Below are 12,172 nucleotides of genomic sequence, written 5' to 3'. Positions count from 1 at the left end.
TTCTCTTCGCTCTGTCACTCTCGCACACTCTTTTGGTGTCTCTCTCTCTCTCTATCTCTCAAGAGGCTTTCGCTCCCGGTCTTCCTGGCTCCCCTGTCTCTTGCTCTCTGCGCCCTTCTCTCTGCTCATCCCTTTTTCTGTCCAGGCTCCGTGTTTCCCCCCGTCTTTGGCGGTGTTGGAGAAGAGCCTTTGGAAGTTGTCCGCTGCGGTGCGGACACCCCTCCAGCTGGGTCCTGCTGTTTGTTCTGAATGGAAACGCTGCAGTTTCCTTGAGTTATTAGGAACTGCTGTTTTTTTAGCCACCTTTCCACCAAGGTGAGGTCAGTGACTACGAGCGGCCACAAAGTTGCCAGTGAAAGAAAACGGAGGAAGAGAGCCGTTTCATTACCTCCAACAGATAATGTGTTAATACCAAACTTATCTGCAGCGAAGCAGAGCCACCTGAGAAAAGGTTCCTGAGTTCTGCAAAGAAACACGAAAGGCTCTAGTGGAAATGAGAGGGTTCATTGCAAACACTAAAAAGTGTTTGCAAATAATTTGAAAAAGCACTTAATGGAAATCTCTTGCTGAGCTAAATTGATGCCAACGAATCTGTTTTCTTACATATATTTTTAGGATTCCAGTGACAACTCTCCTAATTATTGTTTTGGGCAAGTTATGGGAAATGTCCTGTGTCAACTGGGACGTTAGTATTTAAGAAAATATTCAGTCTTTGTACTTTATACCTCTTTACACACTAGTGATCAAGAAGAATTATTTCTAACTGTAAAGAAAATAGTAAAGGATTTGTCAGTAGTTTTAAAACATGAGACATTCCAGGGATCAATAATGTTTTTGGAAAAACTTTCATTATAAGGATGTTTTGAAGGATATTACATCTTAGTGAAATATGTAAGTTATTACACACTTAGATCATTGTGCAGTGCAAAAAAGTTTGTTATAATCAGATCATAGTAGTGATGTCTTTATGGGAAACATAGCTGGGAAATTAATTGCTCTGATTTTCACTGTTTTCTTTAGTCATGCATAATGTACCTTTGTGTTTAGCAAAATATGGCCTAGAGCTACAAAACTTGATACAGTGTGTTATTTGTCCAATCTGAATTACCATTTAGAAAACCACCCTTTCCTTTTAGTTACATGATATAAGTTGATATGATCTCATTACTCATGTACTAGAGGCCGCTGATGAAGTTTAATGGCACTGATTTGTGTTTTTAAATCAAAATGTTAGTTTTTGGTGAGTTAAAATCTTGATTTATGTCATGTTGGTGAATCATCACTATTTATAGGGGCTTTGCCACCTTGTCTGCCAGGTGCTGCCCAGCATTTAGTCTAGGCTAGGTTGTCTGAAATTCGCTCTTAGATTATTGTCCCTGAGTGACGTGCTGCCACGGCCTGCTTATGTATGTTTCTCAAAATGTTCCAGTCGTTAAATAATATTTATTAAAAGGAAATTGACTTAAATTTTTCCTCATAAGCTTTGGGAACTGTGAGAGATGGCCTGATAAAGTATTTTTATTACAGTAAATGCTGACTTACTATTATTTGTTTAAAAGTATAAGGCAGTTTAAAATATAAGGCAGTGCTTATCTTTTGCCACATATAGCACCTCCTCCAGCTCTTTCTGAGCACTCAACTCGTATTATCATCCAAATCTAGAGTCAGTTGTCACCTACTCCAACCTAGCAGAGCCTTCCTGATTTTCAGAAGCCCCCTCACCACTGCCTCTGCCTCTCAGGCTTCTCAGTGCCCCTCTTTTTGGTGTCCACCTCTGTGCTATATGGTTACTTGCTAGGCTCTTCCTTGTTGGCCTTTGTCTCATTGAGGTGAGACAGTGTCCCTTCTTTCTTTTTCTCTGAATTTCCGATGCCCAGCCCAGTACCTGGTATATGATAGATACTCAAGAAATCCATGTAGGACGATTGGTTCTTTTCCAAATTGCCTCTAACTTGTGATACTGATTCTTTGTGGATGCAGTAGCTCAAGGGAAATACTTTAGAATAGTGTAATAGCAGATCATAGACTTAGGATTGAAAGAGTCTTAGCATGTCATCACACACGTTAATAATGCTGAAGAGGATGAGGCCCAGAGAGTTTGAAAACCATGCTCAGAAATAGAAAGTGAGGCGAGGATGGCTATGAAATTGAGACTTTACTTTTTTTTCACGGTGCCACAGTTATTTTCACTGGACTTATGTTTGACTTCTTTCACTCGAAGTGGGTAAATATGTCTATAAGTAGAAGCTGGCAGTTATACTTTAAACTCTGAAGATTTCATGTCACCCTGTAAAAGCCATGCATGAAATGTATAACTTTGCAATAACTGATAATCATTTCTGATGCATGTAAGCATCGAGCTAATACTGATCTTTTGGGACCTTGACTCCTAAGTTGTTTCTATGTGGTCGGCATTGTTCTGGGTGATAACTGTGTTGGGCAGAATTACTATTTCTTACCTGCAAAGAAGATTTAATGTCTCTAGACTTATATTTTCTGCTCTATAATTCTCTCTCTCTCTCTCTCTCTCTCTCTCTCTCTGTGTGTGTGTGTGTGTGTGTGTGTGTTGAAGGGGGTTAGGGAGAAGAAAAAGGAAGTTTGGACCAGATTAGTGGTTCTTTTTGAAGTTTTCTTCAGAGACTACCAGTTTAACTCCCAGAACAACTGCAAATTCATCTGTTTTACATATCAGACTTCCTGGTAAGCTTTTGTTTTATAAAAGGCTAACACAGCTTTAAAAAAGCTTGAAGACCTCTTTACTTGTTGTCCTCCAATCTCTTCCAGTTCTTGAATTTCACAATCAGGATCATTTATAGCTTTTAAATATGGGTATTCGGAGGATGGTTGGTAAAAGTATTAAGGACAGAAGGAAAAACTGATTTTGCCTTAGAGATACTATTAATAATTTCAGGTTTCCATATGCTGAATTTTATGTGATGGCAGAAATTGAAGTAGAATTGTTGAGATATGTATAGGCAGGCCAGAATTCAGGGAAAGGAGAGGTTGTGGCTAGAAAGGTAGATTAAAAAGTCACTTATATTGACTTAATAATTTAAGTTGAGTGAAAATAAAACTTCTTAGGGATGGAGTACAGAGAGAGAGAGACATAAGCCAAGATTTAGGAGTAGACAAAAAGGACAATTTGTTATGTTATTTCTGGGTATTTTTAAAGCCCATCACAGTAGTAAGAAGGATAATGTATAATTTACATCAGGCAATACTTTGTTTGCATGATGTTCAGGACATCCACTTACATGCCAATATTCTAATTACATTCATTTTACACTCTTTGTGTGGCACTGTTATACACTGTGGGGACACTGTGACTATAAGAGAAACAGGATCCTTGCTGTCATTGAACTTCTAGGGAGTGAAAACACAATGAGCTATCAACAAACACAAGAATAGGATTATTTCCAATAGTGAAATTTGCCGTTAGGAAAACAGGACAGGGTGATATGACAGCATGTGACTGGGCTACTTTATATGAGATGGTCAAGGGAGGCCTCTGTAAGGATATTCTTGAGTAAGAAGAAAGAGCCAACCCCATGAAGATCTGAAAGAACTTCCTAGCAGAGGACGCACTAGGGCTGTCTCTAAGAGTAGCAAGCTAGGCACTCACTGACCAGGAAGGCTGGACTCAGGCAATTAGAGGAAGTGGTAGGAATGAGGTCACAGAGGTGGTGAGGTTCATGGCATGAAGTATGCATTTTATTCAAAGCATATTCTGTTGAACACTCTGGAGGATTTTAAACAGAGAAGTGAACAAATAGGATTTAGCGTGTCTGTGCGTAGTGTGAGCAAGAGTGCCTGAATAAAGCCATGTGGGAGGCTGTGAAAATGATGTAGGTGAAGGGTTTGTTGGCTTGCCCAAGGGTGGAACCTTGAGAGACTGATCAGACATTGTTCTTATCATGGAATAGAAGAATCATGGAGTTGAATCATCTTTTTTTTTCCGGGGCTGGGGGCTGGGGATGTGCCAGGATCTACATTGCAGCAGTTCACTGGTTCAAGAGTTACTTTTACTTTTGAATTTCAGACCTCAGCACCTTCTTAGAGTTCCCAGATATCACCTCTTTACCTCATCTCAAATATCTCATGGGCTGCAAGCTTCTTCCACGTGAGAGCGTATAGTATGTCCTAGGAAGTATTGCGGTAAGCTTCTTAGTGAGTGGAGATGATTCTTGGACTACACTGAGATGGTTGGTTCTTTCTGAAAAGCAGAGTGGTGAGCATCCTTGAATGAGCATCTCTTCACTTCATTTTCGGTGAAGTCTGCCAGTATGAAATAGGGGAAGCAAGGCAGAATTCCTCTAATCAGGTCTGAGTGTCATTTTCCTCTAACCCTCAGCTTTGAAATCTTTGGATGCTTCTTGAAAGAATTCATTGTAAAGTCTGCATTGTTAGATCGGGATGTTACACATCATTGTACTCCAGCCCCTTTGCAAAGTGCTAGGACGTAGTAGGCATTCAGTAAATAGTTGTGTAGTGCTGTTGGATGTACTCTTTTAGAGGCCAGTAGTTTTGATTCAGCTAATTTTATTTTTTCCTGTCTTTCAACAAGGATATGGCTGCATGTGGCATCAGCTTTGGAAGATATTAAGTAGCAAGTTTGGAAATGATTTTTCTGGAGATTGTATTTAGTTATCGGCTAAAGGAAAAAGATACAATCCAATATATCTGTTTATAACGTTTCTTGCCTGGCTGTCTTGAGATAAACATTTTAGTCATTTTTATAGCAGTTAGATAGATAGGAACTTAAACAAGTACAGACACATCTGTCACTAGTTAATTTGATGATTTACGAATCTAAAATGATTCCAAGGAAGTCTGTAATGATGGTGCCTTTGTCTAAATTAATCTCTTGATAGAAATCAGTGAATTTTATCTAACTAGTATACTTTACGACCATCTATAAAATGTATTAAATTATCATCAATTCTTTTTTCTGAAACAAGCTACTATTCTGCTGTTTTCCAATACACATTTAGCCATGATAGTCCACATAATGGAGGATTATCCTGAAATCTTTCCCCTTATTATGGAACGTGGTGCAGTGCTCAAATGGGCTTGCCAACAGTTGTGGCATCGCTTCATTTTTATGTATTTAGTAATTTTCTTCCATGGTTTCTTTTGATCCTCTTCAATTTGTCAAGAGTTTTTTCTGAATCTGAACATTGTGTGTTGCCCCATTTTGCCAAAACTTCTTATTACCATTGTCTTCTATGTCAGATATATTTTGGTTGCCTCTCCAGAACCACTCTCAGCCCTTCTACCTCGTGCTCTCTGCAGGGAAAATAACCTGGATGAACAACTTTGACTTCTAAAATCTTAGGTCACTGGGGAGCCACAGCAGGAGAGTAGAGGGAGGGTGGGGAGTGAGGGTATTTATTTCCTTGGCTCCCTTTCTGTGAGATCAGTTTGGGCTGCCTGTATTCCTACACTGAAAGTCATTGTTCTTCCCAAGGTATCCTTCTCTATAGGACTCTATCTTTCCAGATTCTGGTAATCTCCAGAATAACTTCCCTGCTTTTACTAACCTGAATTTTCTGCAGTACCCTTGGGGTTCTTTTCCACTCCTGCCCACACCCTTTTACATTGTCTGTTTATAAATCAATCCCCTCAGCTTATCAGGAGCTCTGTCAATTAAAGCCCTATTTTCTGTTGATTCAGCTTCTGAAAGCCTCTTCTTTGAAGTTTTCTTGGATTGATGAGAACAGTCATACTCCCTTACCTCTTTTGGACATCTGCTTTCCACCCCAGATTATATGCTTCTGTCCATGCAGAATGATGCACAAACCTAAGTTCTTATATAAATACTGTCAGTCAGTTTATTAGAACATCTCGTGACTTGATAGTCTGTGTACCTTCTATCCACGTGCTTTGTTTCCTTCACTCTTTCACAAACACAGTGCATCTTTATAGATTCACTGTATAGGACCCGGCACTGTACTAGGCATTGTGGATGCAAAAAGGTGGATGTTTGCCACTGTTTGGGAGGGCTGGGAAGGGAGCAGGAAATAAACAACTATACATAATAGTTACAATTTAGGTTTGTGATTAGGTCTATTAAAAAATAAACAGGTGCAGCAGTAGAGAGTAATAGGAGGGACTGTCATTTACTCAGGATCGCAAGCAGCTAAAAGGGCATGTCTAAGTGGCTCTTGTTAAGCTGCATTTATTACTCAGGCTCTTAATATTTGAATATTAAAAGCTTTTCCCAGTGATGACACAAACAATAAATCTTGGCAGGAAAATTAGAATTTCATATAAACCTTAAGAAAATAAAGTGCTTTATACTATTACCTAAAATTAATAGTTTTGTATATATGTATGTATGTATATGTGTGTGTATCCCTTAGGAATTTTCTTATGTGTTGCTATGTATTTTTAAATGAAAATAAGATAATCTATATCATTTTGTGACTTTCATTTTAAATTTAATCATGCATCAGTGACTCCATCTACATCGATGTATGCATTCTGAAACATATTTAATGTGTAATCTGTTAGTTAAAGATCACAGAGTTCCTCATCTTCCTGCTTGTTATATTTCTTAGACTATTTTAAACGTTTGATAGACGTGAAGAAGAAAACTGGGCCAATAATCTTGCCACACAAAACCTCTGGAAATTAAGAGGCACTTGAGAGTATATTCGTTTGAATTGTGATGCCTAATAAAATTAAATGCCAAGAGAGAGGGAACATAATTTAATCAAACCTCTCTTGTTTAATAATTACATTCTAGAATTTTTTTAAGGTCTAACACCACTGTAACTTCTACTTTGTCACACAGTAAATGAAAAATTGGGGTTTGAAGTAATATGAGCTATTTGACTAATCCAGATGAGGAATTTACGTGTAACAGTATGTTTTACCTGATTTCATTTGTTTTCCCAGTGTGTTTCATGGAACAGTGGTTTCATGGAATGTTAGGTGTGCAGCCCAAGAGGGATCTCATGGATGGCAGCATAGCCTCCTGGTTAACTGTGGGAGTTTGTCTAGGTTTGAATCGTGGCTGTATCATTTCCTAGTTGTGAGACCTTGGGCAAGTTATTGCACCTTCTGTGTTTCTGTTTCATCCTCTGTAAAATGTCAATGCCAATAACAGTATTTACATCATAGGGCTGTCTGAGGATTAGAATTTTGATTTTTAAAGTGTTTAGAACAATGACAGGTGCATAGTAAACACCACAGAAGTGTTTGCTAAGCAAGTAAATAATGAAATCTGGCAATTTCTGATGTTTTTAAATGCAACCCTTTCTGAGCCTTTGTTGTATTAACATGCATTAATATTGATAGTCCCCAAAAGTGGTATTTGACCGTGGGACTTGTATTTTTTCCCTGTGTATATCATTGAATTAATGTTCCTCAGAACTCACTATGGGAAAAAAATTGATACAAACAATTGGCTAAACATTTTCACCAGTTTATTATCTCCTGAAATGAAAGGATCATTCTTACTGCCAGGGGTTGTTCCTACAGTTATCTCACTCATCATAGAACAGGAAACCAGCTCCTGTCTTTTTTTTTTTTTTTTTTAAAAACTCTTTTTCTTTTTAAAGGTAAAAATGAATGCTTTCCTTCGCTACCCAGTAAAAAACTTTCAGCCCTATACCTGTGAGTACATACTGGGCCTCTGCAGCTCACTGAGCATGAGCTTTACTGTGTATAATATTTTCTAAAAAGTTACTTATTGTTATTTTTTGTAATTGTAAAGAGTGTTCATTGGAGTGAACTTGGGAAACAGGGAACTCAAATAAAAATCAGTCACTTTTTTTTTTTTTTTTTTTAACCACACAGAAGTAGCCACCATTAGCATTTTGGGTCTTTTTTTTCTTTACTGAATTGAGAGCATAATATACTGTGGTTTTGTGTTCTTCCTTTCTTTTTCACTTGACTTTATTTATATAATATTCTCAATCCAAGACATGCAGTGATTTCTGGCCCTCAGATGATTGGTAATCTACATTTCAAAAGAGCTTCCTTCCTTACCAAATTCTGTGGCCAGAGACAATATAAAAATAAAATGGTGTATCTAGAATGAGTTTCTCCCTTATTTTAAGTATTCTTGGAAATTGGAACCACCTGGTAAGCAGTTGGCAATTCTGTTTAAAAGACCTGGAGTAGGTGACCTCAGGTTGCTTCATTTTTATGAGTCATTCCAGTCTTCTAGCCAAAAGCCAGATGGACTCAGAAGAACCCACGACCAGGCTGTTGTGGAGGCATTACTTACTCATCGTGAGTGACTGTGAATGAATTTATATAATGTTGAGATTAACGTGGAAAAGGTATCCAGGGAAACCTAAATTATTCCAAAATAAATTTAGCTTAACTACTATTTACATTTTAAATTGTAAATCTTTTCCCACCATTGCATGTTCGAGGTTGGATTCTAGTGATGTACTAATATGGGGGAACAAACATTGTCTCTAAATATTTTATCTTGTCCTATAATTTTGAGTAGGAATATTGAATTTATATGACAGGACTTAATGTAAACAAAAGTCCTTTTTGTTAGGGGCTTTACTTTGTGTACTTCATACATAATGGATGCTCTAGTAGTTAGAGTATATGTGTCAGTAAAAGTTGTTTTCATTCAAAAGTCCTTATTCAACAGCTTTGAATCTGCATCTCACTCAAGATTAAATCAATCACTCCTTTAAATACTTATCATTAACATCTGTAGCAAATGAAAATATTTAAACCCTCTCTGAAGAGAAAAACCATACTACATAGTTTAATTGAATTAAATTAGCTTTTCATGGTAACCTACGAGCTATTTCTGGAACCAATTTGGAAAATGATCTTTGTATGCTGTGGCATTTATGTTTGATTATGTTTTTCTTAGTAATTCTCAATGGACCCGATTCACTCCTTGCTTCAGTCATCAAACCCTTGTGATTTTTGTAGGCAAATTATGTATTTCCTACCCCATAATTATGCATATTTATGGATACTATATTCTTCCTCCTTAAATATAGAAGTTATAAAAATTCTTCATTCGATAACATAAAATTATTTAAATTTTATCGTTTCAGCATTCTGTGAAGTCTGTTAAGACTGAGATAGACAGCCATATATAAATGAACTTCTTTCAAAAAATGTTTCATACGATTTGACTTTTGACACTTACTAAAAAAAAGGTATTTATAAAAATGGCAGATAATCCAAAACTTCTTATAAATACATTGTCTTGAAATACAGAATATTTCAAGCCACATTAAAGATTTTGTGTACTACATTTTCTTCATTTTCTTCTAATTGCAGTCTCTTGATTTACAGAGCCACAAAAACATTGAAAATTGTTTTGAATAACTCAGTTTTCAAGTTTTTTAGCTGTTAAAATTTATTTGTGATTAGCATGGGGTGTATTTGATATGCTTGGTACAAGGACTGTAACTTAATGTCTTTATTTCTTGAATAGCTCAGACTTGACAATTTAAAGAGAAAACTCACCTTCTCCTTAAAAAACAAAACAAAACTCTGCTTTATTTACCACAATCCGAGTATCAGAATTGCAGTGATTTTTCCCCAAATCCTAACAATACAGGAATGCTCATTTGCATTCTCTTTTACTCCTCACCTTATGATTTTTCCCTCCCTTTTCATTTTTTCCTATTTTTCTCACGTTTGCGCTTAATCAAAAAACACTATTTTATGTAACTGCTTTTTCTCTGAGCCAAAAACAAAAAACAAAAAACAAAAAAACCCACTCATTTTTATTGTGAATATCAAGAGTATTTCTTTACTAACTCCATCATTCTCTGATTGGAAATTACGAAGTTAGAGTAAGTGGAATGATGATTTGGTATTTTGTAGGCATAGTCTTAATATATTTTAGTAACATTGTAAACTAATAAGAGCGAGATACATTTCTATTTTGTTATGTAATCACTTATTTGATTATGTAGTTTCACTTAAAATGTTTTTATGAAATGTTTGTTTTGAACATTCAAAGGAATGTATTTCCACAGCAAAAATAGCTAAAAATGGCACAGACGTGTTATATAAAATATATTGTAGATATTACTTAGATCTAGACACTTTTTATTTCTTTATATAATCTCTTTGATATACAAAAATCTGTAATTACATTATACAGGTTTTCATCAACACCTTTCTAGCTTTTATTTGAAATTTCATGTGTTTATACTTGTGGTTTGAAAGCTGTTATGCATTCTTAAACATTTTTCTTCAAACATACTTGTATGCACCCTGGCTTACCATGAGCCTCTAAATTCCTTTTGTGGCTTATCTGTCCTAAACCTGGAAGGTGTAATGCAGTTTAACAATAATATTTTATATCTGTAGTTTGTGAATAATGTCTTTCTTACAAATGGAATTATTAAATATTTATGCAACATGAATGATTTTGATACCATATTGTAAAGTGTGTCAAAAGAGATGATCTAGTCCTGCTGTAAAGAGAAAGATGTTTAAATTCACAGTTAAGGCTGGGCGGGTGGCTCATGCCTGTAATCCTAGCACTTTGGGAGGCTGAGGCGGGTGGATCACTTGAGGCCAGGAGTTCGAGACCAGCCTGACCAACATGGTGAAACCCCATCTCTACTAAAAATACAAAATTAGCCAGGTGTGGTGGCACAAGCCTGTAATGCCAGCTACTTGGAAGGCTGAGGCAGGAGAATTGCTTGAACCCAGGAGGCGGAGGTTGCCGTGAGCCGAGATTGCGCCATTGCACTCTAGCCTGGGCAACAAGAGTGAAATGCCGTCTCAAAAAAAAAAAAAAAAAAAATCACAGATGATACACTACAAAAAATAATTCAGAGCACAAGTAGACTTAATATGGGAAAGACAAAATGAGAAGTTGTTGAGAACATGAAATGTGAAGTTGATTCAGTCTGTTATTCTGTCTTTAGGTAATGAATATATTAGGGAAGACTATAATTGGTGTTTTATGATTTTACTTTTTAAATTTGCTATTAAGTCCTCCAAATACCTTAGTTATCCTCAATCTAAACCACAGTGCTCAGCCATTAGTGAAACTGCTATATTTGGAAAGTGATTAGATTTTACCTTCTTTTCTTCACTTCATATTTCTCCTCAACCAAAGTGGGTATTCTAGCTGAAGTATGGCAGCATGTCCTTAGCACTCTGCTTTGTCCATGCTGTCCATCATTTATGGGGTATGTAGAGTCTTCCCATCTGTAATGTTTCCTTGCAGCCTTCACCTTTCTAGACTGAAAGAATGCTGATCTTTGTTTTTGTTTATATGGCTGTCCTATGGTTCACCTGATCATTTATTTCATTTTTATTTTTTTGAATTTTCCTCAGTTTCTATTTTTTTTTTTTTTTTTTTTTGGTGAAAGCAAGGTTATAGATTTTTTTTTATTCAGCAGCAGATATTTTTGGAGGGCTACTCTATGTAAGACCAGAAATTGCATGTAGTATTTCAAGTAAAGATGAACTCTGATGTTAAATAAGATGAGAACCATATTTTCTCTTCTCTAGTGATGTCTGTGCCATTGTTAGCTTTTTTGGCTGCAGGAACTTATTAATGCAGTATCCCAGAGGTGACTTCTAGCTCCTTTTTGTGATAACTAAGGCCCTTATCCTGAGAAGTACAGTAACCCTATAGTTTTCCAATTTGAATCTTACTTGATTTTTTCCCCCTAGTAACTCATAAAGTTTTGGAAATCTTGTAGGTTATCCCACTGCCTTGGCATTTCACATGCTGGAAAAACTTAGTATCTTTTGCAGACCTGGAAAATTTAATCTATATTTCCTCTTTTACATCATTTATAAAAATGTTAAGGCTACTTCCAGCACATTCCCTGTTTATGGTTTTTGTGCCAAAATAATTCCTTTTTTCACTGGTCTTTGTTTCTCCAGTAAAAATTCATCGAATCCTATGATGACTCAGTTCATTATAATAACTTTTGTGGTAGTACCTTGTCAAGGGCTTTAAAAAAAATCCAGTGGATTATATTGACTGGTTTCTCCCTTGAGGATCTACACAAGTTTTAACTTACTGAGACATGATTACCCCTGTTAAAAGAAAATTAAAAGCTAGACCCCCTCCCATGATTATATGTGTTAAATTCTTCCGTGACCTTATACTTGAGCATACACAGACCTTAGAAATTTGTCAGAGTGCTAAGAAATAATTACAACACGAAATTAGGGAAACATGAGGGGCTGTGGATAAAAG

General features: G+C 36.4%; 1 protein-coding gene across 6 annotated transcripts in view; it reads left to right on the top strand.

The window, feature by feature from the left end:
• The window catches only part of LOC105464217 (bone morphogenetic protein receptor type 1B), a 393,013-nt gene that overhangs the window by 928 nt on the left and 379,913 nt on the right, over nt 1-12,172 (top strand). The gene's annotated exons all lie outside the window — the stretch shown is intronic.

Source organism: Macaca nemestrina, chromosome 3, assembly GCF_043159975.1.
Source record: "Macaca nemestrina isolate mMacNem1 chromosome 3, mMacNem.hap1, whole genome shotgun sequence".
NCBI classification, from domain to species: Eukaryota; Metazoa; Chordata; class Mammalia; order Primates; family Cercopithecidae; genus Macaca; species Macaca nemestrina.
Note: the sequence above shows the minus strand (reverse complement) of the source record. Positions and strands in the feature narration are given on the sequence as shown.